The sequence below is a fragment of the Tachyglossus aculeatus genome, unplaced genomic scaffold (assembly GCF_015852505.1).
Source record: "Tachyglossus aculeatus isolate mTacAcu1 unplaced genomic scaffold, mTacAcu1.pri scaffold_108_arrow_ctg1, whole genome shotgun sequence".
NCBI lineage: Eukaryota > Metazoa > Chordata > Mammalia > Monotremata > Tachyglossidae > Tachyglossus > Tachyglossus aculeatus.
In genome coordinates, this window is record NW_024044845.1 from 1,568,834 (window position 1) to 1,584,735 (window position 15,902).

Below are 15,902 nucleotides of genomic sequence, written 5' to 3' on the forward strand. Positions count from 1 at the left end.
TGAGAGCTATTCAAGAACCGTCAAATTAGGGCTATCCAGTCCATTTCCCCTGCCACTTTGACCTTGCCAATAAAAGTCAATGGCTCTTCCCCTTCTAATAACCAATACTTTGTATATTAGTTATGAGATCCTCAATTAACAACAGCATAAAGGCCAGATTGGGTTTTGAATGAAAAATTCTCACAGACACTTTACAGGATGCTGCACCTTTTCCTCACTCCTGGCCTGTTGCAACCACTGCCCAGCAGACAGAAGGGCCTTTGGTGGGCCTTCACCAATACAAGGCTCGTAGACAAGGAATATAGTAGGCATGCAGTAAGCAGAGATGGTATTACATGTGCACTTTGCCCAAGTACATAGAGCTCACTCCAATTAAAAAAAATTTTCTGGGGGACAGGTCCAGATAAAGACCCCCATGCTCCCAGGGGTATTCAATTTGGGGGCTCCCACAGTGTCTGTGACATCAATATACAATGCTACACTTACCAAGCGTCTCCTCCCCCTCTATCATGAATCCAGAGTCAGAGTTCTCCCCTCCCTCCTTCTGCCCTTGCTCCCTTTCATCTCTGTCAGGCTCCTGCCCTTCCCAGGAAATGGTTGGTGATTGTCCAGACATCAGGTCTAGGGAATGGGTGGGGGTGTCCAGGCCTCAGAGCCATGGAACAGGTTGGGCATCAGAAAGCAGCCAAATCTAATTTACTTCCCCTTTCTCCTCAGTCACCTGAGAGTCACTTTCTTACCCCTAAATGGAGAGACCTTCTCCCACCTTCCTGCCCCACTGACCCATGGAGTGAAGTGAAGCTGGCTTCTTCCATACATCTGATTAGGCCTCATATATAGCGGGGAAACTGGGGCCAAGTAGCATTTTGTCACTGCTGTCTGGCTGGAAGGTCTGCAAGGGAAAGAGGAGACGGGAGGACCCTGCTTAGCAGAGGGAAAAGGGGAAGGCTTGAGCACCATCTGTCCCTGGTGAACTTCACTTTGACCTATACTCAGCTCTGTATCTTTGACTCTCTCACTAAACATGTTTTCCCTGTGATAGGGCATCTCCTTACCATCAGCTTTAAAGCACTCAATCACCTTGTCTCCTCCTACCTCTCCTTGCTACTCTTGTACTACAATTCAACCCACACACTTTGCTCTTGCAATGCCAACTTTCTCACTGTACCTTTATCTTGTCTCTCTCCCCGCCAGCCTCTTGCCCACATCCTGTCTCTGGTTTGGAATGCCCTCCCTGTTCATATCTGACAGACAAAGACTCTCCCCACCTTCAAAGTCTTATCGACGGCATTTCTCCTCCAAGAGGCCTTTCAGATGAAGCATTCCTTAACTCTTCAAACTCCTTTCTGTGCCGCCTTGACTTGCTCCCTTTATTCATCCCCCATCCAAGCCCCACTGCACTTATGTACATATCTGTAATTTTAGTTTTTATATTAAAGTCCATTTCCCCCTCTAGAGTTTCAGCTCCTTCTGGGCAGGGAATGTGTCTGTTATATTGTTGTGCTGTACTCTATCAAGCACATAGTACAGTGCTCTGCACAGAGTAAGCACTCAAATACGATCGACTGGCTGAATGACTAACTCTAAGTTGGCCATGGAGGAGAGACAGAAGAGAAAGAATTAGTGGGAGAGTGAGTCAGAAAGAGAGAGGGTGAGGGAGAGGAAGAGAGAGAGAAAGAAAGAAAAAGAAAGAAAGAGAGAGAGAAAGAGCGAATGAGCATGGGAGTATAAGAATGAAATAAGGAAACTCTGGAGGTGATCTGCAGGAGCACAAGTTAATGCCTGCTCCTGCTTACCACCCATACAATCTGAAGACAAACATGTGCTCCCTGGAACTCTCCATGATGCCCTCCAGCAGATGTCATCCGGACCAGTTTAGGAGGTGAGGTAGAGTGGTTCACAACAACCATATCTGACCTGTTGGCTCTGGAAGGCATCCAGACTCCTCTCATAGCATGCCCATCCAAACAGGTGGGCTGGCAGTGTCAGGAGAGTCAGAATCATGCCAGGACAAGATCGATTGTTCCTCCCCCTCCTACTTCCCTCACCCCCAACGATCTGGTCTCCTACTTCATTAACAAAATGAAATCCATCAGGTCCGACCTCCCCAAAGTCTCTTCCCGTCCTTCTCCAACCCCCCGGCTCTCAACACTCTCTGCTACTCTCCCATCCTTCCCAGCAGTATCCTCAGAGGAGCTCTCCTCCCTCCTCTCAAGTGCTACTCCGGCCACCTGTGCTTCTGACCCCATTCCCTCTCATCTCATGAAATCTCTCGCTCCATCCCTTCTCCCATCCTTAACTTCCATCTTCAACCGCTCACTCTCCACTGGTTCCTTCCCCTCTGCCTTCAAACATTCCCATGTCTCTCCCATCCTAAAAAAACCCTCTCTTGACCCCACCTCACCTTCTAGTTATCGCCCCATATCCCTCCTACCATTCCTTTCCAAACTCCTTGAACGAGTTGTCTACACGCGCTGCCTAGAATTCCTCAACAACAACTTTCTCCTCGACCCCCTCCAGTCTGGCTTCCGTCCCCTACATTCCACGGAAACTGCCCTCTCAAAGGTCACCAATGACCTCCTGCTTGCCAAATCCAACGGCACATACTCTGTCCTAATCCTCCTCGACCTCTCAGCTGCCTTTGACACTGTGGACCACCCCCTTCTCCTCAACACGCTATCTGACCTTGGCTTCACAGACTCCGTCCTCTCCTGGTTCTCCTCTTATCTCTCCGGTCGTTCTTTCTCAGTCTCTTTTGCAGGCTCCTCCTCCCCCTCCCATCCTCTTACTGTGGGGGTTCCCCAAGGTTCAGTGCTTGGTCCCCTTCTGTTCTCAATCTACACGCACTCCATTGGTGACCTCATTCGCTCCCACGGCTTCAACTATCATCTCTACGCTGATGACACCCAGATCTACATCTCTGCCCCTGCTCTCTCCCCCTCTCTCCAGGCTCGCATCTCCTCCTGCCTTCAGGACATCTCCATCTGGATGTCTGCCCGCCACCTAAAACTCAACATGTCCGAGACTGAACTCCTTGTCTTCCCTCCCAAACCTTGCCCTCTCCCTGACTTTCCCATCTCTGTTGACGGCACTACCATCCTTCCCGTCTCACAAGCCCGCAACCTTGGTGTCATCCTCGACTCCGCTCTCTCATTCACCTCTCACATCCAAGCCGTCACCAAAACCTTCCGGTCTCAGCTCCACAACATTGCCAAGATCCGCCCTTTCCTATCCATCCATACCGCTACCCTGCTCATTCAAGCTCTCATCCTATCCCGTCTCGACTACTGCATCATCCTTCTCTCTGATCTCCCATCCTCGTATCTCTCTCCACTTCAATCCATACTTCATGCTGCTGCCCGGATTATTTTTGTCCAGAAATGCTCTGGGCATATTACTCCCCTCCTCAAAAATCTCCAGTGGCTACCAATCAATCTGCGCATCAGGCAGAAACTCCTCACCCTGGGCTTCAAGGCTCTCCATCACCTCGCCCCCTCCTACCTCACCTCCCTTCTCTCCTTCTACAGCCCAGCCCGCACCCTCCGCTCCTCCACCGCTAATCTCCTCACCGTACCTCGTTCTCGCCTGTCCCGCCATCGACCCCCGGCCCACGTCATCCCCCGGGCCTGGAATGCCCTCCCTCTGCCCATCCGCCAAGCTAGCTCTCTTCCTCCCTTCAAGGCCCTACTGAGAGCTCACCTCCTCCAGGAGGCCTTCCCAGAGTGAGTCCCTTCCTTCCTCTCCCCCTCGTCCCCCTCTCCATCCCCCCATCTTACCTCCTTCCCTTCCCCACAGCACCTGTATATATGTATATATGTTTGTACATATTTATTACTCTATTTATTTATTTATTTATTTTACTTGTACATATCTATTCTATTTATTTTATTTTGTTAGTATGTTTGGTTTTCTTCTCTGTCTCCCCCTTTTAGACTGTGAGCCCACTGTTGGGTAGGGACTGTCTCTATATGTTGCCAACTTGTACTTCCCAAGCGCTTAGTACAGTGCTCTGCACACAGTAAGCGCTCAATAAATACGATTGATTGATTGATTGATTGATTAATTGCGGGGCAGAGCAGAGAGCTTATGGAAGATAGCAGAGGTCCAGGGGGCAGAGAGCCTGGGGAGAGAGACCTACGAGGCAGGAGTCTGTGAGGCAGGGCTAGGGAGCAGAGCAGACAGGCAAAGAGCAGGCAAGAAGAGAGCAGATTGGAAGAAAGCCGAGAGCTCGGGGGCAGAGAATTGAGGGGCAGAGGGCTGAGGGACAGAGGATTGAGGGACAAAGAGCTGAAGAGCAGAGAGCCTAGAGCTGAGGGACAGAGAGATAGTGGCAGGAAGCAAAGAGTTGTGGGACAGAGAACTGGGGGGGGGGCGGTCTTAAGGAGGGGGAGCAGGTGAGGGGGAGCAGAAAGTGGGAGGGCAGAAACCGATGATGATGATGATGATTGCCACGTAGTACCTAGGCTCCAGGCATGGCCTCTCCCTATGCCCCCTCATCAGCCAACCTAATCTCCGCAGACCAGAGAATTGCAGAAGAAACTAAAGATGGCTGCAGCAGGTAGTGTCTGAGGGAATGTAGGTGTCCAAGGTGGGGAGGTGATGTAGGGCAATGAGGACTCCTGGTTAGCTTCATCTCCTCCTCATCCCCTCTACTATTGTGCATGTGTCAAAGTCATCTTGAGAAGGTCCTGTTTGGATGTCAGCTTAGTAGTGTCCTAAGCAGTAGCCAGGTTGGTATGATTAGGATTACTACCTGTAGAGGGAATGGCTCAAGTTGCATATCTCTGGGAGGTGATTTTGAGCTGTCTCCCTCTCACTCCTTTATGCCACTTATTCTAGGACTGCAGCTCCCAAAGTACCTCCATTAATCTGCCCAGCTAGGGACCCATGAGTTGGTAACTGTTGGCAGAAAGTGTTGGGAAAGGAGGGAGAATGCCTTTAATTTTCAGTATCTGACTCGCTCTGCCTTGATTGCTGCCACATCTCAGAAATTGTGCCTATGTTCTGAAGGACCAGGAAGATAAATGTGACAGCTCTGAAGAAAAGCAGACTGATCAGGGTCTCCCTATAGAAACACTTTACTTTCCAGCTGGTTCCAGCAAAATACTCTGTAAAATGTCATTCCATTACACTGGGTGAACAGCCTAACACATGTAAAGCATTGCATCTGATTGTCCTGTTCTAATCCCAGTCTTTATGACTACATAAATGTTTCCGTGCAGCTTTTGATGAGAGATGTAATCACCATCTCAAACTGGATACAGGCAACGGGACATCATGATTTCTTGGTGCTCTTCCATTGTTCTGACCAGAAAAGGGGAAGGAAGATTCTCATTATGACTCCCCACAGATGGATCCCCTTTCACCATCAGAAGCATCATCTTTAAACCAAAGAAAAACTCCACGGGAAAGAGACCCTTTTGGAAGGGTATGAGGTTGGTCCAGGCCCTAGGAATGGGACTAGGAGAGTGTCTGGCTCCATCTAGGGCAAGGGCCAGGTACAGCCTCCAGGCCAGCCCGAAGTGTTGAACTCTGTCCTCATCGAGCCATCCTTTCCCTGGTCACCTTGATTTCTGTATTAGCCTCCCTGTTGACCTCCCTACCTTCAGTCTCTCCCCACCGCAGTCCATAATAGTTCGCTCTGCTTCCCGGATTACTTTTCTACAACATTCAGTCCATGTTTGCCCACTCCTCAAGAACCTTCAGTGAATGCTCTCCCATCTTCGCATCAAAGAGAAACGCCTCCCCATTGGCTTTAAAGCACTCAGTCACTTGCCCCCTCCTACCTCACCTTGCTACTCTCCTACTACAATTCAGCCTGCACACTTTGCTCCTCAACCTACTCACTGTACCTCGAGTTCCTCCATCTTGCTGCAAACCTCTCACCCACATCCTGCCTCCAGCCTGGAATACCCTCCCTTTTCATATCTGACAGACAACTACTCTCTCCACCTTCAAAGCTTTATTGAAGATACATCTCCTACAAGAGGCCTTCCTTGACCTTTTTTTTCTCCTATCCTACTCTCTTCTGCATCACAACATCGGCAAAGTGGCCACATTCATTTTCTTTCCACACTTAGTCCAAATCTGGGAATATTTATGCTGAAAGCCTGCTGTCCCTTTATCACAGGAGACGGGTGCAAGATCAATAGCTGCCCACTCTCCACAGCAGTACCTACGTCTGCTCAGAATTTCCCTCATATGCAGGTCATAGCTTCCCCGACTCCCCCCTCACCAGCCAGAGGCATCCTCTGAATGATTATTTGTAATTCAGTCATGCAAAGCAGCTCAATTCTGATCGTCGGGCTATAGCAGCTGCCAAGTTCAGGTTTAAAGAATATTTTCAGAGCCAGATTAATGGCTCATGGTTGCTTTATGAGGACCTAACTAGCCTTCAGCTGGTTCAGAGTACAAGGAGGACCTGCCCGAGGGCTGGCCAAGATTTGAAGAAAAAAAATGATCACAGGATATTTTTTCAAAGAGTTTATTGAAGCAGTAACAGTTTGGTCAGACACTGGCTTGAAAGAGGCAGTTTCATGATTCTGAAAAACAGTACAAAAGTACTGCAGCACAAGATTCCCTCTGTAAACTAGGCTTTGCCATAAACTTCCCTAGAGTTATGTGTTCATAAGACTTCAAACCTATTCTTTCTACCTATCCAGGATGGTCTTGTGCTCTTGAAAAACTGCAGAAGGCACTTGAAAGGTGTTTTAGGACTTGGTCAAATTCTTTTGCTTGCTGGTAAGGTGTTGCTGCACTGGGCATCGGTGCAGGTTTTCACTATAAATCATCATGGTGTTGGGATGTTTCGTTGATGACCTGTGAACAACAAGTTGAGGAGAAGGACCACGTAATGCGTGAACAACTGTCTGATGGCAGAGGTATGAGATTTAGAAACCTAATCAGATAACTCATGCTTGTTAATCTGGTGCTACCTGCAGAACCTCATTTTCCTTTGGAGAATCTTTGTTTCTCCATTCTGAAAGCTTTATTTCCCAGAACGATGGGTGCAGGGTTGAGGGACAGTCAGAGTCTTACATGCAGGCATGAGCTGCTGCCCCAAGACATTGAAAATGACAGTGGTTCCAAGAAGCCCTTCAGGCAGTAGGATCTGACAAACGCTAATTCACATTTCAGAAGCATATTCAGTGCAGGCGAGGCCAAAAGGCATCTGGAATCCAGCCCGAAGCTAGAGGCTAACCACGGGAGCCAACTCACGAACACCCAAAAATGCTGTGGTCTTCCTACCTCCTAGGAAAGGTGTTGGGATGACTCCCAATTACCTTTAGCTGTCTGGGCATAGATTAATTGGGACTTCATGCTCCGGGGACACTGAGGTGCAAAGGCTGGCTGCCCATATAGGGCACTGGCCCTGTACAGTGGGGCTCAGTAGGGCATATCCTGGGGGCCCCGCAGCGAGGTAAAGGGAACTGTCTTTAGGGTCAGGCCAGAGTCAACTGGCTGAACTTACAGAGAGTCAAAATGTTTGTATGTGTGTGGGTACTGGGGACAGGGAGAAGAGATGGGCCAGGGTAAGGAAATGTCCCTCTGAGCTTGTATGCCCTTCTCAGCTATCCCTGGGAACGGATCTGATGAGAGTCCTTTCCCATCACCCCTGGCTGGGTGTGGGGCATATTGACAGTGGCGCATAGGTCTTTCATTTCTTTCTGCAGACCCCTCCTCTTCCTCCCTACTCCAGCCCCTTGATTTAAGAAATTCAGATACCTGTCCATCCCTAGTTTCAACAGTCTTGATAAAGGAGTGTTCTCTTGGGATGGGTGTCCACCAGAGGGTGGGAGTCAATGTTGGTTTCTGAAAGATGAGAATAACAATTTGTCAAAATGAGAGTTTAATGGTCCCTGCATATCACCCAAGAGTTCTCTACAAAGGATTAAGAGTCTTGTGTTTATTCCTGTAGAGAATTTCTGTCTTTCACCAGGCACCATCTCAGTGCCTTGGGAGGTTTAAAGAGTTGCCAATATTGGTTTCGTGATCAGCAATCCATGTACACAGGCTGTGTGAACTATTTGTTGCCGTCTGCCTCCACGTGTCCGGCGCAGAGGGGAGACGGGCACGCGCAATGGAATTACACAGGCCAGGCGAGTCTCAAGGTGGACAAGGAGACTGTTTATTCAGCACACTGTGGAGGATTTTATACAGTGAGGAGCCTCAAGGGAGTCAGGGGACAGGCGGATGACTGCAAGCTTATCAGCAAGGCTGAGCTTATCAGCAAGGCTGAGCTTATCAGCAAGATTGAGCTCATCAGCAAGACTGAGCTCATCGCAAGGCTGAGCTTATCAGCAAGGCTGAGCTCATGCATAGATCGGCACGTTCCCAAGGCAATTCTCAGAACAGCGTCAAGTTATTCATCTAGCAGTCTGACTTCCTTCATTGCTCCTTGTAGGTCTTCCTGTGAGCACGGAAGGCCGGGTGGCCTGGCTTACTACCTAGGCCCAGATGTTAGGTCTGCCACAACTATTGATTACAAAAGTGAATAGCTATTCATAAACTAGGGATTTGGGGGCAGTAATAAAAAAGTTTTAAAAAACGTTTAATCAACTTTGTTGCCCACAAAAATGAACAGTTACGAGCCTAGGGGTAGTCAATGATCAAGTCAATGAGAACATTGGTATTTAGCAGTATAAACTATTCAGGAGTTGTGGGGTAGATTTAGTCAGGGTACATCTTGATTCTGACTAGTTCCTTTTGTCCTAATCAATCATGTGACCGGCTACGTAGGTGAAAAAAGCCTAAATTTCGGGGGGGGGGGCACATTCTATTATTATCATGTTATTTGTTAAGTGCTTACTATGTGTCAGGCAATGTATTAAGAACTGGGAGGATAGAAGCAAGTTGAGTTCTCCCTTGCGGGGCCCACAGTCTCTATCCCCATGTTACAGATGAGATAATAAAGGCATAGGGAAGAGAAGTGAATTGTCCAAAGTCACACAGCCGATAAGTGGCAGAGCTGGGATTAGAACTCATGGCCTTCTGACTCTCAGGCCCATGGCCTATGCACTACACCATGTGGGCTACAGTCACCCGATGCATGGTGTGACTGTCACCCCTGCTTTAGTAGCAACTGTGTGAGTGATGAGATTTCTCTAGTTTGACCCAGTAGAGGCATAATCACCTTGCCTGCCGGATTTGATGGAGGGTTGATTGTTGCAGTTTGGATGAAAGAGACGAACTCACCCTCCCTCTGCCACCCCTACCCCCACTGCTGGGGCTTCCCCTAAATCCACTGCAGCTTCAACTAGAGACAACCCCCCATTATTCCAAGGGAGTTCCAGCTTCCCCAAACACAGGTCCCGGCACTTAGGAGTGTCTAGGGCTTTTTCTGATCAGAAGGAAACTTCTGTGTTTCCCATAAGGAAGCTACCAAGCCCTGGATATGAAATGGCAGTGCACACCTCTCAGGTACAAGGAAGAAAAGCTTGGAACCGGCAGGGCAATCCTGTAAAAAGACGGATCACATTAAGTTGTTACCAGGCAACCCTAAGGAAAGATGGCCACCTCCCAGTTTCCCACTCCTCTCCCCTACTTCCCTGCTCTCTTCCCCCTCCAGTAATTTGCAGTAGGTGGCTATCTCAATATCCAGTACCACCTTGACATTCAGCAGGTCCTGGTGTTCATGCAGGTGGCGAGCCATCTCTTCCTTCATGCTCTGGATTTCATCCCGAAGGCGGCCAATAGTGTCTTGGTACTTACCAGCTTCAACAGAAAAGTTCTCCTCTGTCTCATGCATCTGGCGCTCCAGAGATTCGTTCTGCAAGAGAAGAGTAGGAGCTTGGCTACGACCTCATCAAAGACCTGGTGCCCCGAGCGATGCTGCCCAACCCAGTCTGGCCCCATTCTGTGGTCCATGGAGAGGCAGAGGTTTCTCAGCATGAACATGGTGACAGATCATAAGAATAATGGCATTTATTAAGCACCTACTATGTGCAAAGCACTGTTCTAAGCGCTGTGGAGGTTACAAGGTGATCAGGTTGTCCCACGGGGAGTTCCCAGTCTTAATCCCCATTTTACAGATGAGGTAACTGAGGCACAAGAAGTTAAGTGACCTGGCCAAAGTTACACAGCTGACAGTTGGCGAAGCCGGGATTTGAACCCATGACCTTTGACTCCAAAGCCCACGCTCTTTCCACTGAGACACGCTGCTTCTCTACAGTGTATGTCCAGACGCTTGCAGAAGCATTCTTAAGCCACCTGCCAATTGACTATTCCAAGTAATCGTGGACAGAAGAATGAACCATTGTGTTCCAAGCTGACAGTCAGTCAAGCAGAAATAATCAAAGACACGGGGCCCAGAGGTGTGGTTCAGGAATTACCTGGTCTTTCATGCTATCCTAACACTTGGTTAAAAACCTAAATTTGTTTTGTTTCAAACTTGGCTTTCATCACTAGTTTTGATTGCCGATTCCTTCTACATTGGTTAGAAGCACATCTGGGATTATGGGAATATATGTTCATGGGTCAAATGGTTTAAATAGTCCTGTTTAAAATGTCTGTTGGGTGTCCTCATATAAGGGGCGGGATGCCAATTTAGGAGGCTAGGATATTAGAGCAAAGCCCATTGTTGGTGTTAAGTTAGCCATCACCAAGCAAAGGGGAGAATTTCCTGCAACGCCAACTTCAGCCAACACAGTGGACCTGTGGTACTTCATCCCCGACACCCACACCCTCCAGCGTGTACTCACGGTCCCTTTCAGTGCATCCACTGCACAAGTGAGAGACTGGACCTACCAGCGATACTCATTTGATTCCTGCTTGGCCTGGCGCAGGGCATCATTGTTCCTATTAGCAGCTTCAGAGAGGTCAGCAAACTGTTGAGAATACATTGACGGTGGACATCTCAACCCCAGGGTGGATCGCAGCCCTTTGGCCCCAAGAGGACAGAGGACCAGTCAGCTGTCAACTGGAAAGCTGGATCACCAATGAATTCCCTATTCCACTCTCCTCCAGTCACCAGCGTCACCTCCCGTAGCATACAGCGTGGTCCTGAGAAACCCATCTAGGGAAATAGGTGAGTCCCGTGCAAGCCACGGATACTTTCAGAGGGAGCCCCTACCCCCTGACTGCCGGTTTGATGAAGTGATTGTATGCATGCATGCACCATACCCCCAATCCCTGCACCCCCTCTCCAGGTGGGCGACCTCTGCCAACTGCTTGGTTTAATCCCCAGAGAGCTGGTTTAGGGTACCGCCCTCAGGGAACACCTTCCCCTAGAGTCACACCTCGGATTTGTACCATTCTTCAGCTTCATGGACGTTCTTTGCAGCCACATCTTGGTACCGCTGGCAAACATCATGCAGGGCAGCAGTGTGGTCAGGCTTAGCCACATCCACATCGATTTGGATGTGCTGTTCCTGAATCTGGGCCTGCAGCTCCTGGATTTCCTGGTGAAGAATAAGTAGAGAATATCCAGTTCCTGCTGGCTTCCATCAGCATCATCATCAATCGTATTTATTGAACGCTTACTGTGTGCACAGCACTGTACTAAGCGCTTGGGAAGTACAAGTTGGCAACAGATAGAGACAGTCCCTACCCAACAGTGGGCTCACAGTCTAAAAGGGGGAGACAGAGAACAAAACCAAACATACTAACAAGATAAAATAAATAGAATAGATATGTACAAGTAAAGTAAATAAATAAATAGAGTAACAAATATGTACAAACATATATACATATATACAGGTGCTGTGGGGAAGGGAAGGAGGTAAAATGGTGGGGATGGAGAGGGGGACGATTAGATTAGATCGGCTTAATTTACATTTCCCGAATAAGAGGAAGCCCATTACCTCGTCATCATCATCATCATCATCATCAATCGTATTTATTGAGCGCTTACTATGTGCAGAGCACTGTACTAAGCGCTTGGGAAGTACAAATTGGCAACATATAGAGACAGTCCCTACACAACAGTGGGCTCACAGTCTAAAAGGGGGAGACAGAGAACAAAACGAGACATACTAACAAAATAAAATTAATAGGATAGATATGTACAAGTAAAATAAATAAATAAATAAATAAATAAATAGAGTAATAAATATGTACAAACATATATACATATATACAGGTGCTGTGGGGAAGGGAAGGAGGTAAGATGGGGGGGATGGAGAGGGGGACGAGGGGGAGAGGAAGGAAGGGGCTCAGTCTGGGAAGGCCTCCTGGAGGAGGTGAGCTCTCAGTAGGGCCTTGAAGGGAGGAAGAGAGCTAGCTTGGCGGATGGGCAGAGGGAGGGCATTCCAGGCCCGGGGGATGACGTGGGCCGGGGGTCGATGGCGGGACAGGCGAGAACGAGGTACGGTGAGGAGATTAGCGGCGGAGGAGCGGAGGGTGCGGGCTGGGCTGTAGAAGGACAGAAGGGAGGTGAGGTAAGAGGGAGCGAGGTGATGGAGAGCCTGGAAGCCCAGGGTGAGGAGTTTCTGCCTGATGCGCAGATTGATTGGTAGCCATTGGAGGTTTTTGAGGAGGGGAGTAATATGCCCAGAGCGTTTCTGGACAAAGATAATCCGGGCAGCAGCATGAAGTATGGATTGAAGTGGAGAGAGATACGAGGATGGGAGATCAGAGAGAAGGCTGGTGCAGTAGTCCAGACGGGATAGGATGAGAGCTTGAATAAGCAGGGTAGCAGTTTGGATGGAGAGGAAAGGGCGGATCTTATCAACGTTGCGGAGCTGAGACCGGCAGGTTTTGGTGACGGCTTGGATGTGAGGGGTGAATGAGAGAGCGGAGTCGAGGATGACACCAAGGTTGCGGGCTTGTGAGACGGGAAGGATGGTAGTGCCGTCAACAGAGATGGGAAAGTCAGGGAGAGGACAAGGTTTGGGAGGGAAGACAAGGAGTTCAGTCTTCGACATGTTGAGCTTTAGGTGGCGGGCAGACATCCAGATGGAGATGTCCTGAAGGCAGGAGGAGATGCGAGCCTGGAGAGAGGGGGAGAGAGCAGGGGCAGAGATGTAGATCTGGGTGTCATCAGCATAGAGATGATAGTTGAAGCCGTGGGAGCGAATGAGGTCACCAAGGGAGTGCGTGTAGATTGAGAACAGAAGGGGACCAAGCACTGAACCTTGGGGAACCCCCACAGTAAGAGGATGGGAGGGGGAGGAGGAGCCTGCAAAAGAGACTGAGAAAGAACGACCGGAGAGATAAGAGGAGAACCAGGAGAGGACGGAGTCTGTGAAGCCAAGGTCGGATAGCGTGTTGAGGAGAAGGGGGTGGTCCACAGTGTCTAAGGCAGCTGAGAGGTCGAGGAGGATTAGGACAGAGTATGAGCCGTTGGATTTGGCAAGCAAGTTTCTTCAAGAAGACTATCTCTTCTTGGAAGGATTTGACTTTCTGCTTGAGATCAAGGCGTGCCAATGAAGCATTGTCAACGTCCTAATTGAAATGAGAGCCAAATTACTTATTCTAACCAAATCAACCATTCATCGACTCACATTTGCTTTTTAGGAAACATTTGTTGAAAATGAGCAGAGTCTACCACGCAAAGCATCCGGAATGAGTTGAGCTGAGCTTTCAAGTCTGAGGTTTGGAATTTGGCCAGATCAATATGGTTCTCAATTTGGAAATGCCGAGGTGAGAGGCATTCGTTCTTTGGCAATTAGTCATAAGGGTAGGCCCGGTATCGTGAGAGTCCAAAGGGGGACTTCTTTATTGAGACAGATCCTGGGTGGATCTTGTAGGTCCTGGTCACCAACAAGCAGGCGGGTTAGAAAAGCAGCTCTGGCTCTGATTCTGGCTTCAGAAAGTGAAAAACAGATGTGTCAATCTATCAGTTCAACTTGCTTTTCCCCTTCTTCCAGAGGACATCACAGCTTGGAGACAAGGGAGACAGTGTGGCCTATTGGAACAAGCACAGGGCTATATGTTGCCAACTTGTACTTCCCAAGCGCTTAGTACAGTTCTCTGCACACAGTAAGCGCTCAATAAATACGATTGATTGATTGATTGGGAAACAGGAAACTTGGGTTCAGATCCTGGTTCTGCCACCTGTCTCCTGGGTGACCTTGACCAAGTCACTTAGCTTCTCTGGGCCTGTTTCCTGTAAAAGGGGAATTCAATTCTTGTCCTGCCTCCTTCATTGACTATGTGTTCTGTGGGAAAAAGGTACTCTTTCCATTCTGATTATTTTATCTCTGCCCCAGCGGCTAGCACATAGTGAGAACAACCACAGTAACTGCAGAGAGTATAGTACTCTGAATACAGCAGGCATTCAATGTGTACTACTGGATTAATGCATTAATTGCAATATAGTGCCTTCTTCCCGTAGATGTAATTTCTCTGACTGCTGCCCAAGCCTTCTCTCTGACTTCCCTGCCTTCAACCTTCAATCTTCTACCCAGATCATTTTCTTAAAAAGATTATTCTGGGCACATCTCCCCACTACTTAAAAACCCCCCATCATCTCAGTACAATACTCTGCACACAGTAAGCTCTCAATAAATACTATTGAATGAATGAATGCCCCCTGCTTTCTACCCCTCTGCTTTCCGCTCCTTTGCTTCTGAACCCTCTGCCCCTCAGCTGTCTTCCCCCTCCCCTTCAGCTCTCCTTTCTCTTCCCCTTTGTTTTCTACTGTCTAGCCTCTCAAGCCGGAAGTGAAGCAACTGGCCCCGACGGCGTGCGCCCAGGGTCAAACTTCTTCACACGCTTCCAGACGCCGAGGGCCGGGCCTTCCTAGGGCGGAAGTTCCCGCGGGGGCGGGAGCACCGACGGCGCGCGTCCAGGGACAAATTTCCTCATGCGCTGCCGGAAGCCGAGGGGGCGGGGCTGCCCAAGCCGGAAGTGGTGTCTGGCGGACCCACCGCCCTTAAAGGGGACATAACATCCTCTCATTCATTCATTCATTCGGTCAGGTTTATGGAGCGCCGACTGGGTGCAGAGCGCTGGACTAAGCGCTTGGAAAGTACCATTATTAATCTATTTATTTATTTTACTTGTACATATTTACTATTCTATTTATTTTATTTTGTTAGTATGTTTTGTTTTGTAGTCCGTCTCCCCCTTCTAGATTGCGAACCCACCTTTGGGTAGGGACCATCTCCAGATGTTGCCAACTTGGACTTCCCAAGCGCTTAGTACAGTGCTCTGCATACAGTAAGCGCTCAATAAATACGATTGAATGATTGAATGAATGAATGAATGAAATGACCTAATGGGACTAGGGAATGGTGCCACCCTTGCTACTGCATTACAGCGCATTCCTGAAGTAGATGAGATGCATTTATTCATTCATTCTTTGGGAATAATAATAATAATGATGGCATTTATTAAGCACTACTATGTGCAAAGCACTGCTCTAAGCACTGGGGAGGTTACAAGGTGATCAGGTTGTCCCGGGGGGGGGGCTCACAGTCTTAATCTCCATTTTACAGGTGAAGTAACTTGCACAATGTCACACAGCTGACAAGCGGTGGAGCCGGGATTTGAACCCATGACCTCTGACTCCCAAGCCCGGCCTCTTTCCACTGAGCCACGCTGCTTCTGTGCTACCTTGGCTGAAGGCCAGTCATATACACTGTTGTCTTTAGCCACCAGAGACACGAATTGGGGAGATCTGAAAAGCAACCAATCCATCATAGTCAGTGAACACTTACTGTGTGCAGAACACCGTAAGGGGGTTCCAGATCCGAGGCGGGACCCGGGCGAGGACCGGCGGTAAGACAGACGACATCACGGACCGGTGAGGAGGTTGATTTTGGAGGAGCGGAGTGAGTTGTACTAGGAAATCAGTGAGGTTAGGTAGAAGGGGGCAAGGTGATTGAGGGCTTAAAGCTACTGGTAAGGTGTTTCGGTTTGATATGGAGGTGGATGGGCGACCGCTGGAAGTTCTGGAGAAACCTGGACCGAAGGTTTTTGTAGAAAAATGATCTGGGCTGAGGGAGTGAAAAAAGAGT

General features: G+C 48.8%; 1 pseudogene; it reads right to left on the reverse strand.

Annotated features, from left to right (window-relative positions):
• Positions 1 to 6,569: 6,569 nt before the first annotated feature.
• On the reverse strand, positions 6,570 to 15,679 carry LOC119922556 (annotated as a pseudogene).
• Positions 15,680 to 15,902: the final 223 nt, after the last annotated feature.